The 17,598-nt window shown below is 35.6% G+C and overlaps 1 pseudogene; it reads left to right on the top strand.

Annotated features, from left to right (window-relative positions):
* The window catches only part of LOC149561050 (protein CHUP1, chloroplastic-like), a 29,435-nt pseudogene extending 17,463 nt beyond the window's left edge, over positions 1–11,972 (top strand).
* The last annotated feature ends 5,626 nt before the right edge of the window (positions 11,973–17,598 follow it).

Genomic DNA, 17,598 nt, shown 5'->3' on the forward strand with positions numbered 1-17,598 from the left:
CGTAAGATTTTAATAGCATTGCATTGAATTGAATAGGAGGCAGATTATCATTCATTGGCGGGTTTTGATTCACATCCTAATTACCATTGTAGTATGCACCATCATTACTAGGCATATTTTGGCTATCATCATACTGATTAATGTCGGCATACTGAATGTTATTGTTATCGGCAAGAACGCTTCCATTATTTGGTCTAGTGTTCCATTGTTAGTTTTTTCTTTGAAAGCCATTGTTGTGATCAGGAGGATTGAAGTTGTTTCCTCCCTCGTTGTTTCCTGCATTGTTGTTACTATTATTGTTGAAGTTCCTGTTGTAATTCTGACCAAAATTGTTGTTGTAGGGGTTGATATTGTTTCTCTAGAAGTTGTTATTTTGTCCTTGGGACAATCTAAGATGAGTCAATTCATTGTTCATTTGTGAAATGGTTTTCTTCATCTAACCAAATTTCGACGGGAGATTGTTATCTGATTCCACAGGAACCGTCGCCTTTTGTTCAAAGAAGGCTGTTTTCGAGGGCTCATACCTTGGATACGTTATCGCTTGAGTTTGTGGAGCTGGTACCTATTGTAATGGAACTGGGTTCATAGCTATGAACTGACTAGGTACAGTGGGTGCTCCCACAGGAACCATTGGTATTGTAGGGATTGCTTGTGTAGAAAGCATCATTCCTCCTCCATTAGGATTAGCTTGCTTTGTGAATGTAATTGCTTCTGCAAAGACTTTGTCCAATGTGTCAATATTTGCTCCAGGGAGTCTCCTTAGAAAAATCATAGTAAGAGGATCCATGGCATTGAAATAAACTTGGATGGCAGCTTCAATCAAAATTGTGTACGATGTCTCCAACTTGCAATAGGCCATATGAAAATGATGATTGAAGCGTGAAACTGTTTCAGCTGGGTCCCTTTTTATTGATATGACTTGTTGATGTATCACTGTTGGATTGATGAATGTTTTGAATTGTTCCAAAAATGATTTTTTGAAAGTGTCCCAGTCTCCAATGCATCCTATTGGTAGGTTCATGTACTAATTGAAGGAAATTTCCCCAAAGACTAGGGGAATAAATGAAGAACCACATCTTCATTGGAAATTTGCTTTCGGTTGCAAATTTCCTTAAAAAGTTGGACATGATCTTTGGCAGTTCTTGTTTCTCCATAAATAAACCTTAGACAAAATTTCTTGGGATTCTTAGGGAAGTCATGGAGGGCACCTCTCAAGCTAAGGGGTGAATCAATGGCATTTGTGAAAAAGGCCATCCAAGGATTTTGTCGACCTAAAGGTGGGTGGAAAGGTGATGGGAGTGTTGGAATATATAGAGGTCCACTTGGTGGTTGAATGGGTGGTGGAGTAGAAGAAGATGATGACATGTCAAATGGAAGTGGTTGAATTTGGGGTATTCCTCTGTCACTACGTGGCTTATGAAAATGAGTAAGCTCTAGAAATTTTTGGGCACTTGGTGAAGATCTTAATGCTCGCTGGAATGGGGATCTAGGATCAATATCTTCCAGCTTGTATCAATTCTGGAAAAAGCACACCTTTGCTAAAGTACACTTAATCACTATTCTAAATTTTTAGATCACAGAGTTCTATGGACCTATGGACCTATAAATCTGTGGAGCTGCAGATCTACAGATCTACAGAGCTACAGAGCTGCAGAGCTACAGATCTGCAGACCTGCAGATTTGTGGACTTGCAGACCTGCAGATCTGCGAACCTGAATTTTTGAAAATTTTAGAAGTGATTTCTGAACCTTTTACGTAGTGTAGATTATTTCAAGGGTGCAAAATATTTGAAATTTGATCAAATCTTTCTTGTTTTCAATAGTATGTTCTTTGTAGGGGCCCTCCTTCTAGTGCCACTTCTATTGGGTATTCATTTTGCACGAGGTCAATGGTAGGAATCCATAGTGTAATTCCTCTCTTGAAAAGCAAATATTTTTGAGGATCCACTCCAAGGTTCATTGTTTGTCTTGTGATGTGCCAAAATTTGCTCAGTAGAAGATAAATGTGAATGTTCATGAGGAGGCCTTTGCTGGTTCCAAAAACTCTTTTACCTTGGAATCAAGTAAACTCTGTTCGTTGTCTCAAAATATCACACCAAAAGAACAATATTTTTGTATTTTCTATTTTTCAATGAATGCAACTCTAACAATGTAGCTACTATGAGGTCCTATTCTAACAACGGGTTTAGCAAAGAAAATAACAAAATTGAAAGCAAATAACATGAAATCAAATAACTTGAAAGTGAAATTCCTAAATAGACATAAGCTACAGAACACAACACACTGTGAGTTAAACCTTTGAAGAAATTGGTAGGAAACCAATGAAAATAGTAGCAAAACTTCCTAGAATCCATTGATGCAATCATCAGTGAGAATCTATAACAAATCGAATGATGTTTCACTCTACATCAAATCGCAAGGCCATGGAAAGTGTGCTCATGCGAGACAAAAAGATATGTAGACACAATCAGGTGATCTCTTCTCAAGCTCGTTACATCAAAAAAATTCATATATCTGTACCAAACACCAGAACTAAAAGATCCCACAACCAAAAACAAAACAATAAACCTTTGGCTCAATCAAAATCTCATGAATAAAATCCATAAAACAATGACGCATCTAGGCAAGAATAACTATATTCCGAATGCTAGCACCAAAAGCATAATTTTATTGCATAATAACAGTGGCCCTTGTTATATTTTACAATGGGGTATTTATAAGAAATCATCTCGTCAATTTGTGTTTGGAGTGAGAGATATCTCAATCCAATAAAATGCTTTAAAAAATTAAAACAAACTAAATATATACAAACTGACCATCTAACTGGTGCTTAGAGGGACTCCATCCATATTTTATTCATTAATTGGATGCTTGAGCTCTTTAGATTGTCAAAAAAAATGAAATCATGAGAGAGAAAGTAGGAGGAAGCCATCAGTCAAAGTAGAAGTGCATGGAGACAACCAAAAATAGAAGTTGGCCCTTCACTTGATGTTTGCCAGAGTTAACTTGCCATCAAAATGCATTTCCAATGCATGGAAAGTGCTATTTTTGAAACTAGTAGTCAACTGTCAGCGCACCTCTAAATTGTGGAGCTGCATGAAAATGTGAAGCTGCGGACCTATGGACCTATGGACCTACAGAGCTGTGGACCTCAACTGAGTCAAAAACCTCAAAATTTTCAAAGTGTCAAAATTGAAATTCTGGCATCTGGGTTTTGTTCATCTTCATCCTAAAGATATGTTTGCATATTTGCCCTTGAATTTCTCTATAATCTTAGCAATCTTAGCAGCATCAAGAAGATCCAAATCTTCATACTTATCTTTAACCTTCTATTTGTAGTTGTCCACCTCAATTCGAGTTTCTATAAAATCCCCAAGTTTAGTAGCCAACTCTAACAATGCTTCTTCTGTCCTGAAGGCTTGTCTAATGTCTTCATCACTATATGCTTCCTCTAATGTCTTTTTGAATTTTTCTACAACTACCTCAACTGGTAAAAGCTTCTCTCATTCTTCATCTTCAAGAATATCCGAGCATGCATCACTATATAACTTTTCTGCTTTCAAAATTTGCTCTCAAACTTAGTCCTTGAGCCTATGTATCTCATCATGAAATGTTTCCATCACTTTATTTCCTTCTGCAATATTTTCTATCCAATCATCTATCATGTCTAGCTCTTCACTAGTATATACATCAATCAGAATGTGGTACCTTTGTCATTTTATGGCCTGTAGAATTTGCAAATCCTTGCTCCAAACTCGTACCTCATCCATAATGCTGAAGTCCTGCCTCAAAATTGCCACAATCTTATCAACATTGTCTTGTGTAGCATGCAATAATTTTAGACTTCCTATAATTATAGTGATACCCGTATCCTCAAGGTTGTCTCGCCAATCCTGACTAGCTCTCAAAAATGGATTGAGTCGTACACCATTCCCCTCTTTAAGAATGGTAGTCAAAGCCTCCTCGGGGCATTCAGAATCAAGAGGACCAATAACTTCAGCTAGATATCCTTTCAAGATCTCAACTTGCCTTCAAAGTGCTTTAATTTCAATCTCATCACATTCCATGTGGTTAAGAACCTCTTTGACTCCCATAGTCATCATTTGTCGAGAAGTATCCCATGTAAGTATCCCTAATGTGATTTCCTTTACTCCATAGTCCTGAAGGTTGATAGCTTCTTCATCTATACCTTTCAGGGGATGAGCCAGTTGTGCAAATAAGTCCTAATTTTGAGTAGTGGTAATGAATGCAAATGGTGTTGCATCTTGTAATGGAGAGTCAAGCTTGCTCAAAATCTCTGCAATGTCATAGATATCATCCTCTAAAGCAAGGAATTGATGCTTAGCACTTCTCATTATTTCCTTCCGGAACCATCTTGGGATATTTCTTTCTATAACCTTGGTGCTATATGATGAAGAGATGTGTTCAACTATATCCTTCCCTTTGCCATGCTTACCCAAAGTCTCCTATTGTGAGGGTTCTTCTTCTTTAGTCTCAATTTTTGCAAATCCCATAGTTTAATCCTCGATTTCCTAGGAAGGCTATTATATACATTCCATTCCCTGTGCCTCTTTTGATGGCTCATCAATAACCCTTGGTTTTGGTTCTTCTTTTAATGATGATTCCTTCTGAACATGTTCCTCTGAACTCAGAGGTGGAGGTGTCACTAAAACCTTATCTACCATCATAGATTGAGGTGAAGATGGGGGCATTGGATGAGGACCTTGTGTCTCAGGTGGCATCTGCATCCAATCCTATTGTTGAAATTCACCTATAGGAGTATCTCTAATATTATCTCCAACCAATTTTGTACCTACTTGCATGAAATCAAAATTTGGAATGGAGAGAATAGCATCACCTAGTTGTCTTTGCTCATTCACCCATCATTGTACTTCATCTTTTGACGAAGAGAGTTCTACTATTTCAGCTTGGGTATGTGGTGGGGTATTTGTGACATTCTTCTTTCTTTCCAATTCTGTAGCTTTGGCAAGTCGGGTTCTCCCTTCTAGAGGCACTTGCTCTTCCTCCCCATCTAACTCTGTTTCATCCTCATCTGATTCTTCCTCAGGAATGGTTTCAGGAACAAATGGATTAGGCACTAATCTTTTATGAACTCTCTGCCTCTTGTTTATTCTAACCTTGACCCTCCTTTGCTTCTATGGAACCATAGGAGAAATGAGCTCTTGATGCATAAGAGGAATGAATGTCTCTAGAATCTCTCCCTCCTCTTACTGGCTTGACAAAATAGGAGGTAACGAAAAATCAACCTAGATATGAGGAATCCTAGAGTCTTGGGTGTCTTGGGGAGTAGATTCATATTGCTACAAAGGGGCTTGGTATTCAACATGCTCTGTCTAGATCCTCTAAGGAGAGGCTCTCTTCCTCTTTTCTTTCTTCTTCTCTAGTGGATGGTAATATACCACTGGACAATCAAGCTGGTAGACTGTTTCTAGCCTGATAGGAGACTAGACTGCAAAGATAGGAACTATGACTTTCCTCCCCTTTACCTTTTCTAGGCGACCATGTATAAGGAATATCACTATATCCAGAATTGGATCAAGTGGAAAGGGTTTCTTGATCCAACTCTATGTCATTCTGATGACATGTCTTGCTCGATGATTAATATCATCTCCTTCCACTCTATCAATTTTTGCATTCAGAATGGGCCTCTTGCCAACTTTATCTATATTGAATAAGGGATCTAGTAGCTCCTGTGAATCTTGTAGCCTTATCTCATCTAGGATGGTCAAATTGAGAGCCTTCTCTACTAAATATAAAGTCATTCTACAATAGTCCTTGATACGAACATCATAGTCATTTATGGCATTCATCCAATGATCTTCAATGGCATCCTCATGGTAGAACTCTTTTCCTGGAAAATTTTCCACTTTACCAACACTGTCAAAGAATGGTCAGGGAGAGTTATATTCCTCAAGAGGATAGTTCTCCCACTCCCACTCGAAAGTTGGGATATCCTGCTTTCTCTTTACTTGATATGCCCCTATTACAAAAGGTCAATCCTAATAAGGCCTTCATTGTTTCTTGATACTCTCATAGGCTGACTCAATCTACTAAGAAATTTATATCAGAACCAACTTGTCACTTGGGTACCTCAGGAGCTTCTTTGGATGAATAGATGGACCACCAACCCAAATGTATGTGAATGTCCAAAACTGGATAAAATATGCATCGAGAGCTATGATCTATTCCTTGGCCTCATCAGACAATCTCTTTCCATAGTCACCTTCGATGAATTGAATGATGGAAAAGATAAAGGCATCATTCAAAATCTTGTACTCTTTGCTTTGTGGCAAGAGCTTTTTCTTAACTAACTGAGGATAAACTATATATGACTATGCATTAGGATCCTGCATACTACCCTTTTTATACAACCTAGGATAGTCAGTGGCTCTTACTGCAAGTAGATATATCACATAAGAAGACATATAGAACTTCTTCTTGTCCTTTACTATCCGCAACTAATCACACAAGTTCTCACTAAGTGTGGTAGCCCAATCCAATGGCATCTTTGCATGTCTGATGGTTTCAATGAAATTAACCATGAATGAAGCAAGATGACCTACTGTAGGCAATCCCATAAGTCTGCTTAGTAGAATGATTGAATATCCAATGTCATCCCTCATGTATCCTTGAGCTATATCAACTTTTCTGATCGTCTTTCCCTGAAATAGCTTCTCAATGAGGTATGAGGAATATATGATGTCCATGGCCTCCTAGTGATGATCCTTATGCGACCTCTCATCTACTTCATATGAGAGTCTAATAAACTAATCATCTCTAGGTAAGTGGAAGACTCTATCGATATTATCAAGTTGTAGATCCAAGACTACTTCCTCAGTGATGCTCTTTACCACCCTTTCCTTAGGAACAAAATGTCAAGATAAGGTCATAATAAATTCAGCTGACTGAACAGTCTCAGGATGTGATGCTGCATTTACCAATCCAGACCATATTAAGGTAGATCTCAAAGATCTTTTAGTTGGGTTGTTACAAACCTTCAAAAATTCTCCCAAGTTTGTGTGTCCAAGTTCTGTGTCTTTGATCTCAGAGTGTTCATTGTGCAATCATGACTTCGGCGTTACACCTTGGAACTTGTATACAACTGGCTTTGCTATTGATCCAAATGTGGATGCCATTTGATTGTATTACCTGCATGTCACAAAGAGAAAAAAATGATTAATTACTGGATACATATAACACATTAAAAAAAAAACAATATTCAAAAACCAATTTTATTTTACTTATGATTTTTTTTTTTATTATTATTATTATTTTACCCTAACTAATTCAAAGAAGACCTTCTCCTTCTTTCAATTGTCGAACTATGAGTCCAAGAGTCGAATTAAAGTAGGGGGTCCCCATTCCTAGTGAAGAATGGGGTGTGTGTTGTGGATACCACAACAGATATGATCTAATGTTAGGTTTCTTTATAGACATATTAAATAGATAACCAAGCCTAGTCTTATCATAAGTAGGTCTCTATACTAACATTGAATCATCAATCTTTTCTCTACTAGAATAAAGCTTCTCAAGTTGTTTCTTTCACTAAGTTAATTCACCTTTCACAATAGTATTGTACTTATGAATTTGTTCATGATCTTATTTCAATGTTTCAAACTCAGATGTATTCTTTGCTAGACTTCCTCTAAGATCTGTATTCTCAATTTTTAGATCAAAATAAACTTTACTATGATCATTCCTCAAAGTTACCTTTAGATTCATAATCTTTATTTCATGCTTCAAGATCTTGTACTTTGTCTTTAGCTCTGAATAAGCATCATCACTAGTTTAAGTTTCAGTAGACTCAGGCTTGAATTTTAGATGTTCAATCTTTTCCTTTAATTATCCAATGTATACTTTGAAGTCTCCATATTTATCCTTCAGCTTATCTCTTTCTTCAACAAGGAGATCAATTTGTTTAGGCACCTCTTCAAGGTTCTTCATTAACTATTCTATATCCATAGGGATCCTACTCAAGCTATTAAGCCTCTTTTGAGTAATTTTACTCTAATACCAATTGTTAGAAATAAGAATTACTAAGAGGGGGGGTGAATCAGTAATCTACAAGCTTTAGTCACCAATTGGATATTATTTTTTATTTTAAACCATACATAAAAAAGTAATAAAGTAATGTTGAAAAGTAAAAATAACCATGCACAAAGTTAACTCATAACACCATATTTTGTTAACAAGGGAAACCCTAGCCAATGATAAACTCTAGTGGGGATGATACCCAATATATAATATATTGATATATAAGTTCCTTCTTATAGGATGGACCCTGTTAGGATTCAATGAGAAAATTTATTATAGAGAGTCCCCATTAGGAGACTTTGAATCCCTATTAGGAGATTCCAACCCTATTACAAGTTACACAAACCCTGTTAGGAGTTGTAGTACAATAGATGCAAGATGAGCCCACTACACAAACACACAATTTCAATCATAAGAAGAGCTCACTATCCAAACAAGTAATTAGACTTTTGGGATATAGATTCTAAAACTTCTTTCTTATCTGATATCTGATCTTTAGCATGACCTTGGATCAAAAAAATAGCTTTACAGAACTTTCCATATATCGCTTCCACAAAAGTTTACATATTACAATATATCGCAAAAGTTACACTTCTAATTACATGATGTCTTTTGCACAAATACCATGCCTTTTAACAAGTTTTTGTTGGGTTAGATAAGGTCATAATATACTTATCCAACTTAGAGTAAACATCTAGGATGTCAGCCCTAATTGGTCAAGTATTTATTTTGTAAACCAAATAGTTCCTTTCCTTCATTTCTATTGTCTTGTTTAATTGGTAATACACAAATATCTCTTTTTTGTACACTCCATACTGACTTCCAAGGTTTTTTGGACATTCATTTTGCATGAGATCAATGGTAGGAATCCATTGCGTAATTCCTCTCTTGAAAAGAAAATCCTTTTTAGGATCCACTCCAAGGTTCAGTATTTGTCTTGCGACGTACCAAAATCTACTCAGTAGAAGATAAATGTGAGTGTTCACAAGGAGGCCTTTGCTGGTTCTAAAAACCCTTTTATCTTGGAATTGAAATAAAATATGTTCGTTGTCTCAAAATATCGCACCAAAAGAACAATATTTTTCTATTTTCTATTTTTCAATGAATGCAATTTTAATAATGTAGCTAATATGAGGTCTTATTTTAATAGGGGGTTAGCATAGAAAATAATGAAACTAAAAGAAAAAAAACATGAAATCAAATGACTTGAAATTGAAATTCCTAAATGGACATAAGCTACAGAACATAACATGCTGCGAGTTAAACCTTCGAAGAAATTGGCAAGAAACCAATGAAAATAAGAGCAACACTTCCTAGAATCCATTGATGCAATCATCAATGAGAATCTTTAACAAATCAAATGATGTTTCACTCTTTATCAAATTGCAAGGCCATAGAAAGTGCACTCATGCGAGACAAAAAGCTATGTAGACACAATCGGGTGATCTCTTCTCAAGCTCATTATGTCTATGGAATTCATATATCAGTAGCAAACACTAGATCTAAAAGATCACACATTCAGAAAGAACATAATAAAACCTTTGACTCAATAACAATCTCATGAATTAAATTGACAAAATAATAACACATTCAAGCAAGAATAACTACACTCTGAATGCTAGCACCAAAAGCATAACTTTATTGCATAATAATGACAGCCCTTCTTACATTTTATAATGGGGTATTTATAAGAAATCCTCTCTTCAATTTTTGTTGAGAGTGAGAGATATCTTGATGTAATAAATTTATTTTAAAACATTTAAACAAACTAAATATATACAAACTGACAATCTAGCTGGTGCTTAGAGGGACTCCATCCATATTTTATTCATTAATTGGATGCATGAGCCCTTTACATGTCAAAAATAGATAAAACATGAGAGAGAAAGTAGGAGGAAGCCATCAGTCAAATTAGAAGTGCATGGAGGCATAAAAAATTGAAGTTGGCCCTTTACTTGATGTGTGTCATGGTAAACTTGTCATCAAAATGCGCACTCGATGACTGAAAAGTGCTATTTTTGGAACTAGAAGTTAACTGTCGATGCACCTCTAAATTGTGGAGCTACATGAAAATGTGGAGCTACAGACCTACATGAAAATGTAGAGCTATAGACCTATGGAGTTGTGGAGTTGTAGACCTGTGTACCTACAAACTTGTGTAGCTTTGGACCTGTGGAGCTACGGACCTCGAAAGCTCAATTTGCCAAAAAATAAAAGTTCTCAATTTTGAAAATGGTTTCTAGTTTTTTCTCAAATGGGGTTTTAGATCATTTTTTGTATACATTCTTTGCCCTTTTTTGATGATTTACACCCTCTTTATAGCCAATCACTTTCATAAACTTGCACCCCTGCTTTTTCAATCTAAAATCCCAAGGCACTTGCGTTGAATCTTATCATTAATAGCTACATAAGATGATGAGCCTATTTTGCATCATGTGTCCAACCTCTATATCTTCAAACTCCATTTTCTCTACAACTATCCTATCCTTCCCAGCTTGAAACCAAGTGATCTAGATGATCAAATGTTTGAAACTTTTTTTATATTTTTCACAAATTTTTCTAAGCATTTTAAAATGGATTTTTTGGACCTCTTCTGCTCAAAATTTCAAGCTAAAACTTTTATTGATCCCTAAAACTGGGCAGCCAAAGGCTCACTATTTTAGGGACTGAAATTAGATCTTCAGTTCTTCTTTCCAATGGTGTAAGTGGTTCTGAATTTTGAGGCTCGAGTCAAAAGTTATGACCTTGGGAAGTTAAGGATACCCTTTTTACCTACAAAAAGAAGCAAACATTAGTTTGGATAGTTGAAAATGCTTAATTAAGAAAAAGACCTCTGAAAGAAAAATGTTGGACCTTTTATTTTATTTATTTGTTTGCACCTTCATGGGGGGTGTGCGGGGTGCCACCATGGAGGGAATGCACGCAGTGCACCTCCATGAGGGGCAAACGGTGCCTCCATGGAAGGCACACATGTGGTGTACCTCAATATGTGGTGCGCAGTGCCACCATGGAGGGTGCACAGGACATGCCTCAATGGAGGGGTTGCACACCGCTAATGGAGGTGCATCATGCGCACCCTCCATGAGAGGCACAAATTTTTATTTTTATTTTTTTAATTTTTAATTTTTTCTTTTTTCTTTTTTTCTTTTCTTCTTTTTTTTTTTTTTTTTTTTGGATTTTTTAATCTAAAATTCTAACTTCTAACAAAATTTTCTTCTCTCGACTCTCTAATTGTGAGTCCAAGAGTCAAAAAAAAGTAAGGGGCCCCCATTCCTAGTGTGGAATGGGGCGTGTATTGTGGAAACCAAAACAAGGTTATACACATAATCATCAATGTGTATACAATCTCCATCTAACTTTGCTAGTCATAATACGACATTAGTAACAAGTTAGATAAAAAACAATACATTGTTGTAATCCAAATTCATACTTAGACAATTTTCTAAGTACCAAAAGCTAAGTATCTTTATTTCCAAGGTTTACTATAAGAATGTACATCATGTGTTGCCATAAATTTAAAAAAATTGCATATCTTCATTAGCAAAATGTCAACAGTGTCACGTTAGATGCTTTATTGTCAAGAAACTCAAGAAATGGTAGTTCCATTGATATTTTTTAGAAGGGAAGTTGATTCTGGCACAAGGACATAGTATAAATGAAGCACATTACTTGATGCCCATGATATATAAAAAAAATTTCTTAAGGAACATGGTCTATAGATTCCATCAGTTGGTTTGTCTAAAAGGGATATGAGGAACATGTTAGAAATATCTTCAGAAATGAAAGATTCATCAATCAGTGTGATAGTTTCCTTTAAACTCATGTCAAAGTCTATGAATAGGCATACACGAGGGAGAGAAGTCTGGCTCAAAAGATAGGCCCTATAAATCTACAACTAAAGGATATTATCAATCTTGAACTAGAACTAAATGATGTAGTTAGAAGATATACTCTGCCAAATGTGACTGGGATGTTTTCCTCATGTTTTCAGTCTTAAGTTGGGTGCTAGTGTTTCGATTGGTAGCAACTCTCCTACCCTACTCAATCTATCAAGAATGCAAATGATGTGGAATTACCTCCATAGCCCACATGTAGGTAGATGGAGAAATTTCACCAAAGAGTAGCAATGGATTAGGAAATAAATTTCTTATTCCCCTTGATGTGCAATACCTTTTCCAATCTAATGGAGTGAGCATAAGAGAAGTTGAGCTCAACGATGTAGCTAAGGGCTTTCTTGACACTTTATAGTTGAACAGGTTTATCTTTCCAAGGGCCTAAGGGTGATTTCAAGTTAAAACACGAGGGAGATTCTCTTGATGATGAAGTGAATAGAACAAGACCCCCCAATTGTATGGTTATAATGATTTTGAATCTGAGTGAAATGTATCTAGTAAGAGCTCCATAGATGCAATGCCATTTGATAGTACATGAAGGTGATCACCTCTGATCATTTTAGAGTCATGCATAGGAAGGAAGATGAGTAGAGGAGTTTCCATGTGTTTCAAAAGAGGCATGATTTTTGGTTGTGCAAAAGAGGCATTCAAAAAATTTAATCCCATATTGGGTTGACTAGGAGATTTTATAGTCTTTTTATACCCAAAGACACAAACCAAAGTTGTCTCAAAGGCATGAACCTTTTAAGAGACAAAGCTCACACATGGGGGCCCACCAAGATGGCCAGTTGGTAGTTCCAACCAAGCACAAATTTTCACTAGCCATGCAAATGAATTAGTGATGATGTCAACAACAAATTAGGATATGCCATGTGACATGGAAATAAGAGAAGCCCTAATTTTACTAGTGCACAGTGGTAAGTAGGAGGTTAGTGATAACCCCAATGAGGTACTAAAATGGTTAAACTTAACTACATTGAGGTTTTGCGAAATTTAATATTCAATTAGTGTAACCACTTGTGAGGGTGTGAAAGGGTCAAAGCTAAACACATCACAACTTTTCCCAATTTAAGCCACAATTACTATAAGCAGGTGCAATGGTGTGAAAGCAAGTTGATTGGATGGACACTTGGGTTAAGGTTTAGTTAAGAGTTAAGGTTTGGAGGATGTAAAATGATGATATGTGGTGGAAACTTGGTGATGAAGTGGTGAGATGGTTGATTTGAGCAATTAGGCAATGACACATGACATTCATATGGCAGTCAACTAGATGTTTGACCAAGATAAAAATGAGCAATATGTAAAATTAAAAATATTCAAATGTTGAAAATTCCTCCAAAGGGGTTTCATATGCATTCTAAGGATAAGAATTTAAAAATAAATTTGAAAGATAATATATAGTTCAGACTATATAAATTTGTAAATTTTTCAACTTTAAAAAGATTTTTCATGGTTGGCTTGGAATTTTCAAATGCACACTAGAGGGGTCATTTTTATCAAAAATATAGATTTTAGTATACCGTCAAGAAGGAGACAATGTGAATTTTTTATTTTTGTAGTCAAATTGTGTACACGTATTCAGCAATAAAATTTATAGGTAGTTTTGTGAAAATAGGGGAATTCTTAATAGAATGAGTGTATTTCATCATTGAGCTTTAGAATTAGTTAGGAAGTAGACAAGGGAATTTTTTGGCTCCAAACTTGGGGGAAAATGTTCTTGTAGTGTTATTTTACCTCTAAAAACCATATGGCATGAGTTTTACTGGTTGTTTTGAGTCTTCTTGCAAATCAATTATGTGTTTCCATTAGTATGAAGATATTTCAATTAGTTACTAGAGGTAGGAGGATAAGATCTAATTTTTAGTTACATGAAGAGAGTAGAGAGAAGTTTTTCATCAGTAGGTGGAAGTTCTTCAAGTGGAAAAATGGTAACATCATAATAAATCTTGGATTTCTTCCATTATTTTTAGTCTCTTCTTTTCTCTTTCTCTAGGGTTGGTTCCCAATTTTTTTGAGAAAGTTCTCAGCTTGGTTTCCACCATTCTCAACATTTCTCTCTTGTTATGAACAATAGTTAATGAAATTACAGAGATAGTTATAGTCTATTCAGTTATTTCTTAAGGTAACTTCATGCATCCTCATGTATTTGTTTCAAGGAAATAAATAAAAAGCACCGTGGTGTTCTAGTTTTATTCTGATTCTTCTCTCATATCTATCATGTCTATAGTGTTTTGTTGTTTCTGAATAAAATTCTTAAACCCAATTGTAACTCCTTAAAATTTCATGTCTCAATATATGTTATTGTTGGAGCAAAGAGCCAATTAAATGCTTGATGTATTTGATAGGGTTGCAGATTTCATAGAAGGATATTTGATGAGTATGAGGTTCAGTTTGAACAATGTTTTCTAATGCACAAAATGATAGGATAGATTTTGAGTCTTGATATATGAAATATATCACTAATGTCCAAGGATGTATGTTTGTGATTTGTGGAATTTCCCAATAGATAAGGCACTAATTCACTACAGGATATATATGTTTCTTGTTCATACCTTGGTTTTGTTGATAATCAACACATTAATAAAAGTCTTTTCCCTTTTATGTTGAAGAGCTAAAAGGATTTACCTACACTTAGCTTGTCAAGTTCATAGGTCATGTTATTGGTTATTTCATGTCTTTTTTACTTGCATAAGAAATCGAAGAATTGGGGTTTCAATCTTCTCTAGATTCCGATATATGTTTTAGAAATTGGTACCATATGAACAATTCCAAGATTCACCTACCTAGGTCTTGCAGATCTTAGAGAAGAAAAAGAAAAAGAAGAATAAGAAGTATAGCCTTATAGTTGGCCCCAATATTAGAATTGGTATGTTGAACATGGGAATTAGTTACCCCTAGATGTATTGTTCCTATCTATAGATGCTCAAAAATGGTTTACATCTATAGTTTCACCACATTCTCATACTAACTCATTCCAATTTATTATTCCACTAACTTTGATATTTTGGCTAGCTTGATCATATCTCAATAGTTTCTATCATCATTTGTATCCTTTTTTACATCAATTTGATGTCTTTTCATAATCATATCAAAACAACTTAGAATTACCCCAAATCAACTCAAAATCAGCCAAAATCAACCCTAAACCACTCAAAATAAATCTTAATCAACTTTGAACATGTCAAACATCCCAAATCTATCATCATCTATCCAATCTTAGGCCTTGTTGTGGCTTTTAGTGCCTTCGAAATCTATCAATCTATCAAATCTTATCAATCTCACCTTAGTACTATCGTGGCTCTCAGTGCGAGGTCAAACTGTCATTCACATCATATGATCTTTGACATTATTGTATCATGGCCTTATAAACCATCTAATAACATTGATAGTGTTTTTTGATGTTATTATGATAAACCCTATCGACCAATCTTGATCCTATAGCATTTTACAATGTCAGTTAAATGTTACATATCTTTAGTTCATGTCATCTGTCCTTGGTATGTTATCATTTTAATCAATCAATCAATTTGACCATGACTTTGGTCTATCCATCATCATCCTATTCAATCCCCATTATCATCTCATTTCATCAAAGGATACTGTTGCACTTATTTAATCAATTTGGCCGATCATCTACTAACTCTCTTTATAGCATTAAACAACCCATAGTTTAATCCTATGTCATTTTATTAATTATTCTTCCTAACTAAAAACCTCAATTAATTAATTTTATTAATTCATTGATCCATCATTAACAAACCATGGAAATTCTCAATTTCTCAATTAATACTTTCCTCCATTAATTCCATTTTCTCTAATTTATATTTGTGTGGAATAATGGATTTTTAATTCAAATATTCCACAAAATATTGACATCATTGTGACACATGTGTGTGATACCTCATGGATTCTCCATGGACATTTGGCTAAGATATGTCATACTCCATATATTCTTATTCTCTTAGGAACATTCATATTTGGCTTCCATTGTCATAGATTCATGGCTTTAAGTGGGTTTGAGGTGTCATATGATGCATCATAGATCCTTTTCCATCTTTAGCCAAGTTTGACTTCCAAGCATCATACAATCCTACACTTGGCATCTTGTGTCATATTTGTCATGGATTCTCAAAGGAATCCCTTTCCAAGTTGCATATCCAAGGTAAAAATTCCAATGCTCTCATCTTGTTAATTGATTATAAAATGGGCATTCTTCCTCTCATTTCTAGTCCCAATTGTTAAGCCTTTGCAAGTCCCTAGTTTTCTTAGTCTTTTTGCTCCATCTCTCATGCTAAAATCACATCTTCTAGTATTCTCATAGTATTATCACCATCTTAGGCTTTTTCTTCAACATTGTGTGCACTATAGGCAATTTGGAGCTACATCATATGGAGAAGAAAGGACATGGGAGCTACAAATGAAAGAAGGGGTTTCTAACCTTGTGTTGCTTCCTTTTTGTTTATTTGGCTTTCATGGTAGACTAGAGGGTGTCAACATATTATTATTGAGTTTCTAATTTTCTCATATTATGTTCGAAATTAGCCCATTTTCTAGTCCTACAATTGGTGAACCTGACATGAATATGCTTAACTAACTTGGGTTTCTTGTGTTTGTACTTGTAGGTGTAAGGAAGGAGCTCACTTGGAGGGGTATAAGGCTTATTCTCTCTCCTTGATCAAACCTAGTCTAATTAGAGGTCCCATTAATATGGTTGTATGATCTTGTTTCATGCATTCTAATAGTTTTCTTTCCTAGGGTGCACTATGCTCTGTCAAGGCACACTTGGGACCCCTAGGAGGTGGTTTTAGGAGTCTAGGAGCCACCATAATGCCTATCTATTGTTCCGAGCTAACCAACTATTCCCTTCTAGGTCCCAACTACACCATGGGTGTAGTCTACACTATCTAAGCACACTTGGGAGGGTAGAGTTTGAAAATCTAGTTTCTAGGTATTATTTAGGGCTCAATTCCCCAGAGTCTGCACTTGGTCTCCCAACTACGCCCATAAACTACCAACTGTGTCCTTCTAGGTAGCAAGTGCACCATGGGAATCATTAGCACTATCTAATAACACTTGGGGGCATTCTGGGTTATTTTGACCTTTTGGGGCATAGTCTACTCTATTAGAGTGCACTTGGTGCATAGAAAGCACACACGTAACTCAAAATCTACATCTAGGGTTTCTATTTCTTTCTAGGACCTAGGGTAGATTTATTTTGTGTTATTGATGGTCTATTTGTAGCATGTGGTGATTGTTGGATGAATACATAATCATTAAAAGCTACTAATGCTTGTTTACAAGACATGGTCAAAGACCTTATATGTTTGTCAAAACCATGTGTGTGGATTTCCTAGATTAGATAACATGTCATTTGGTGCATAAAATGAACTTTTTATTTTCTACTTGGAATTTATAGGATTTTTAAAACCCTATGGGTTACATGGATGTATCCTCTGTCATTATAGTTTGTGGATCTTGGGTGTAAGAGAAATCCATGTGACTTCTATAGGAAGCCTTCCTTGGACCAAGATACCTAATATTGGGTGTGCCAGTAGACAACTTTAGAGTGGCAATAGGACAAAACCCAAGTCAACATTCTAGCCACTATATAAAACTTGATTATAGTGAAAGCTATTTTGGCAGTATTGTTG

The sequence above is a fragment of the Cupressus sempervirens genome, chromosome 4 (genome assembly GCF_028749045.1).
Source record: "Cupressus sempervirens isolate cs-2001-9-10 chromosome 4, ASM2874904v1, whole genome shotgun sequence".
In the NCBI taxonomy this organism is placed as follows: domain Eukaryota; kingdom Viridiplantae; phylum Streptophyta; class Pinopsida; order Cupressales; family Cupressaceae; genus Cupressus; species Cupressus sempervirens.